Source organism: Octodon degus, unplaced genomic scaffold (genome assembly GCF_000260255.1).
Source record: "Octodon degus isolate 3935 unplaced genomic scaffold, OctDeg1.0 scaffold00018, whole genome shotgun sequence".
NCBI classification, from domain to species: Eukaryota; Metazoa; Chordata; class Mammalia; order Rodentia; family Octodontidae; genus Octodon; species Octodon degus.
Window position 1 is genome coordinate 3,048,523 of NW_004524594.1, and position 5,796 is coordinate 3,054,318.

Consider the following 5,796-nt stretch of genomic DNA (forward strand, 5'->3'; position numbering starts at 1 on the left):
CACAGCCAGGACAGCAGGGGAAAGCCGGGTGCACTGGGGCGTGGATGGGCAGGGAGGGGCCGACCTGTGCAGCTGGAGTTCAAATCCTGGGGTTCCCACCCACCAGCTGTGCATACTTGATGGCCCTTCGCACTGTGAGCTTTAATTTTCCAAAACTCAGCTGGTTGTGGTGGTACATGCCTGTGATCCCAGCATTCAAGGAAACTGAGGCAGAAGGTCTGCAAATTTGAGCCTAGCGTGGACAACTGAGTGAGACCCCTGTCTACAAATAAAAAATGTAAAAAGCACTGGAGATGAAGCTCAGTACAAAATCCCCCATTACTGGGGGAAAAAAATCCCCCAAAGCAAGGTTATAAAAAGACCTGCGTCCTAGGAGTGCCATGAAGATTTAATGAGATGAAGCGTGTAAACTCTCGGCGCAGTGCATGGCCCCTGGCAACTGCTCTGATTCACCCACCAGCTCTTAGTAGGCACAGACAGCGAGTAAACAAATCCACAGAAGCGCCGTGCAGGAAGGTCTGGCCTCCGCAGCAAGTAAGGGGGCACATGGGGCAGTCTCTTGGGTGCACAGCGGTGATTCAACCTCTGCTACATGCTAGATTTCTCTGGGTGCTTCGTGGGTCCCAGAATGACTAAACATTCAGGGTCTCTGAGGATGTACCCAGCATCAGCAGCCCCACAAGTGGCATGTGATTCACAGATCAGGCCAGACCAAGAGCCACTGTCTGAGCTGTGGGTTCATCAGTGTCTGGAGTGCTGGGAGGAGTGGCTGGGCAAGGGGTGGTGATGGGCCCTTTGGGGACAGAGAAGATTCCGATGTGGTAAAGATAAGGAGTGGGCATCAGGCTTAGGGAAGAGGCTGGGCAAAGGTGTGGAGGTGGAGGTGAAATGCCTGAGAATCAGGGTGAGCTGAAGGCCAACCTTTGCAGGCTGGTGGCTCACCTGGCTGGTGCATGGCCTTGGGGGGCACCGTGGAGGAGGGGTGCGGGTAGATGGGTGAGAGGAGCAGGTTAGAAATGGAAGTTAGGTCACCAAGGACACTGCTCTTGAAGGGCATACTGGGGCCCCTACTTCTCTTTCTCTTTGCTTCCTGGCCACCACAATTTGAGCAGTCCTCCTCCTCTATACATTCCCACCACAATGTCCTTGTTCGCCGCAGTCCCCAGGCAATGGGATGAAGTAGCTGTGGACTGAAACCTGGCAAACTGTGAACAAAATAAATCTTTCCTCCCTAATTGATTATCTGAGATGTATTGTTCACACAGTGACACAAAGCTGGTTAACACAACAAATAACTGTGTCGTAAGGGTGGGACCCTTGTGAATAAGATTAGTGCCCTTCTAAAACTAAGAGACAGGGCCAGCAAGATAGCTCAGTAGACTAAACGCCTGCTTAGACAAGTGCAGGGACCAGAGTTCGGTCCCTAGCACCACATACTGAGCCTGCCCCAGCCCAGGGCACAGAGACCGGGCGTGGCAGCACATGCCTGAATTCCTAGCACTGGGGAGGCTAAAAACAGGATTGCTACAAGTCCCAGCTGCATAGTGAGACCCTGTACCAAATGAATGAATGAATGAATGAATAAATAAATAAATAAATAAATAAATAAATAAATAAAAGAGACAGAGGTATAGGCTAGGAGTATAGCTGAGTGGTAGCATCCTTGTTGAGCATGCACAAGGCCTTGGGTCTAATCCCTAAGGGAAGAGAGAGAGAGGGGAGGAGGGAGGGAGGGAGGGGAGGAAGGAGAGAGAGAAGGAGGGAGAGGTGAGGAGGGAGTGTTGTGAGAATATAGCACAAAGACAGCCATCTGCAAACCTGAAAGAGCGCCCTTACTCTGGAACCAAATCAATTGGCACCTTGGTCTCAGACTTCCCAACCTCTAGAACTACTGGAACTATTTTAAATAACATCAGACTCTTTGGTTAGCCCTCGTAATGTTCTGTTGTTTTAACTGGATTCATCTACAGCACTGTTGATATAAGCTTGCCTTTAATTTCCCTCTATTGGGGCCGGGGAGATGGCTCAGTAGAATAAGTGCTTCCCTGGCAAGCGCAAGGGTGTGAGTTCAATTCCTGGTTCCGCCAAAAAAAAAAAAAAAAAAAATAAAAAAAAATAAAAATTCCTCTATGATGTTTTCTCTGGAGTTCCTTCCAGAGAGGACCTTTCCATAGCCTGGCAATCAAAATGCCAGCCAGGAGAACAGAGCTAGATCTGCCCTAAACAAAGGGCATGGGTACAGAGTAGGCTTCAGTCAAATACTGCTGTCTCTGGACAGTCGGAGCTTACAGGTTTCTAAGATTCTTTGCAGTTCTGAATTTAAAATGTTTTTCGGGGCTGTGGAGATAGCTCAGCACTCTAAGCACCTGGCAAACACAAGGGCCTGAGTTCGGCCCCTGGTACCGCATGCCATGCCAGCCCTGGAACCCCAGGCACACTGTGCCAGCCGTGAAAGAGGGTGTGGTGACACACACCTATAGACAGGAGAATCACTACAAGTCCAAGCTGCATAGCAAGGCCCTACCAAATCAATCAATCAATAAATAGATAAATTTTTTAAATTTTTAAATGTTTTTGATAGGGTGTAAGATCCCTGTTACTAGAGGCATTCAAAGGAAAAAAAAAAAAATTAGCAGAGTAGTAGACTGGCCTCCAGATACCCAAATAGAAAACATAGGCTAGGAGTATAGCTAGTAGACTGGTGAATGGGTCTTCTCAAAAGGGTCCCCAGCCTGGTGATTCTGTAGTACGAGCGACATCTGGCCAGGAGCCTGGAAAGGCACTCGTCCTGATGGCTGGGTGTGGACTGCACAAGGCTGGGACCACAGATGAGCCCTAAAGGAGAGGGCGGAGCAGAAAGCTCTCAGAGGAATGTCCACCAGACAGCGGGTTCATGTGCGTGTCACGGCTGCCGGCCGGCTGGTGACCCTGGGGCCTGCCGGGTTCCCTTCCTGCACGTCACACTTCACCTTGACTCTCCACAGCCCCAGCGGCTTGCCTGGCACTGCTCCTTCACACGGCAGGCCTATGCCCTCATCTCCTTTCTCTCCTCTGCTGATCCTACACACACATCTGGGACTAGTGTCTGCAGACGACAGACAGGAAAGGAAATGTCCCTGGGCTGTACTGGGGTCATGGCGACCTCCAGGCTTGTCACTATGGATTTATGGAGCCCAAGACTTCGGACTACGCAGCCCACTGGATGCCATGTGTGTGCTTCAAACGCTGGCTCACCCGCAGGGCCCCCTTTCTCCCGGGCTCCACAGCACAGAGCTGCCTGCAGCTGGGTGCGTGGAGGTGGAGCGGCCTGCAGCTGGGTGCGTGGAGGTGGAGCGGCCTGCAGCCAAGCACTGCTATCCCTGGACAGCCGGGCGATGTGCAGGGCATCTGGCCTCCCACTTGCAGAAGCCAGGGACTGGAGACCCTGGCTGCTGCAAGGGTCTCCTACCGTGAAGGGTGATCAGGAGAGACGGTAAATGTTTCAGTTAAAAAATATGCTATGGTGCTCGCTTCGGCAGCACATATATACTAAAATTGGAACTATACAGAGAAGATTAGCATGGACCCTGTGCAAGGATGACACACAAATTCATGAAGCGTTCCATATTTTTAGAATGTATGCAATGTGTTAATTATTGAAGCTGCCCTACCAATTTGATTTGAAACTGTCTCATTGCTATTTATCAATAAAATTATGGGAAAAAAATATGCTATGGTAAAAGGCATCTTACCATTCATTCTCTTCAAAATGCCCCCCTCAAAAAAAAATGCCCCCCTGGCTTCACTTATCTCATCATTTTGTCACTTTCTGAAACAGTTCTGAAAGTCCTCTTTCACTAGTGTCTTCATCAGGTATGATCAAAAACCTGGTGAGGGGGCCAGGGAGATGGCTCAGTGGAATAAGCGCTTCCCTGGCAAGCGCAAGGGCCTGAGTTCAATCCCTGATTCCACACACACACAAAAAAAAACTTGGTGAATGCCATCCAATAGAAAGGCAGACCTGGTTTTAAAAAATGTACAATATGTGCACATCTATCTTAGTCTATTTTTTTTTCTTCCATTTGTGTATTTGGTACAGGATCTCACTGTGCAGATTGGACTCATGATGATCCTCCTGTTTCCAGCCTCCTCAGCGCTGGGATTACAAGCATGTGCTACCACACCCAGACTTTGTTACTGGCTCAGTGTACCCCAGGGGCAGGGCCTGCACAGCATGCAGGACTGGGGATCAAACCCTGGTCCCTGTACTTGCCAAAACAGGCACTTAGTCTGCTGAGCTATCTCATAGGCCCTTCTCATCTATCTTATTTACCAGATTTGGCACCACATGACTTCTGGCTTGTTCCTAAAGTCAAAGTGACCATGAAAAAAAAAAAAAAAAAAAAAGGGTTTTGAATCAATTCAGGATCCTGAGACAGCTAAGACAGAGCAACTAAAAAGGAAAGGGGACTTCCAGAACTCTGCAGAAAATGACAAGAATAAGATAAATGTGGTTCAAGTGGCAGGGAGGGTTTGGGGAAAGATTCACAGCAATGTGTCTTTTAGCGTGGTGCATTAATTTAAACGTTCACCGCATTTGCTGATAGCACTAGCTGCCAGTATGTTTGCAGACAGGTTATCTTTGGAAAGGTCTTTTTAAAAAGTCTGTGGAAAGAAAAAAAAAAAAAAAAAGTCTGTGATGAGGCCAGCCAAATAGCTCAGCTGGTTAAAACACCTGCTTAGGCAGACGCTGGGGCCAGGAGTTCGATCTCTTGGCCTGCTGTGCTGGCCCCACCCCCGGGCTCGCTGATACAGCGATTCAGACTGGGTGTGGTGGCACATGCCTGTAATCCTAGTGCTTGGGAAGCTGTAAACGTGGGGATCACTATGAGTCTGATCTACGCAGTGAGATCCTGAACATCCTGTCCTAAACACACACACACACACACACACACACACACACACACACACACACACAGAGTGATGGATGCGAGAAGTTGGGCTTCTACAGGACAGAGTGAAGAAGACCAACTTCTCATCCCATCCCTTCTTGTGTTTTTCAAATTTTGTACCATGTGCATGAACTCACTTTTCAAAATTAAATAGCTTCTAGTGCATATTCTGTGATCGCGCTCTGAGTCCAAATGCATGCCTAAGCACACCACCTGACCTCTCTGTGCCTCGGTTTCCTCTTCGATGAAACAGAGTAAGGACGGGAAGAGCAGCTGGTTGAGACTGCACAGTGAGATGCAGCTACGCTGCCTGCCACCCAGGAAGCCCTCACATCCCTTGGCTACTGCAAGGACGCCTGGGCCAGAGAACCATTATGACTCCGGGAGCTTTCAGAAGAGCAAACTGAGTCTCAGCCAAGGGACGAGGCACACTGTGAAGCCCATCCTGGAGGGCGAAAGGAGCCTTCCGTGCCCCACCTGGGGCTGAAGGGCACAGTGGGCACAGAGGCAGGAAGGCGGCTGTGCCAGAGCAGGCCTGCTGGGGATGCCCTTCTGCCCAAAGGGTGAGAGACAAGGAAGATCAGAAGGGAAGGGGCTGCTGGGACGGGTGGGCCAGGCAGGCCACGGGGAGGGCACAAGCTGGGCAAAGGTGTGGAGCCAGCCCCTCAACAGCCGCTGGGGGAAGAGGAAGTGAAGGGCGGGAGGAAACGGCAGGAAAGAAAGAGTGCTGGGCAGGGAGGGGACTTCCCCAAGGGGGGGTAGGCTGGGAGGAAACTAGGCGACGGGTGGGGACTCACAGGAAAACCGGCCTGGGGGGCATGCACTGGGCAGAAAGACCAAAACACTTTCCCTGCCCTTGGATGCC

At 50.3% G+C, this 5,796-nt stretch overlaps 1 non-coding gene across 1 annotated transcript; it reads left to right on the forward strand.

Moving 5' to 3' along the window:
• The first annotated feature begins 3,502 nt into the window (after positions 1-3,502).
• On the forward strand, positions 3,503-3,611 carry LOC111815607. Its single transcript, XR_002820282.1, has one exon. It is a non-coding gene; the product is annotated as a U6 spliceosomal RNA (small nuclear RNA).
• Positions 3,612-5,796: the final 2,185 nt, after the last annotated feature.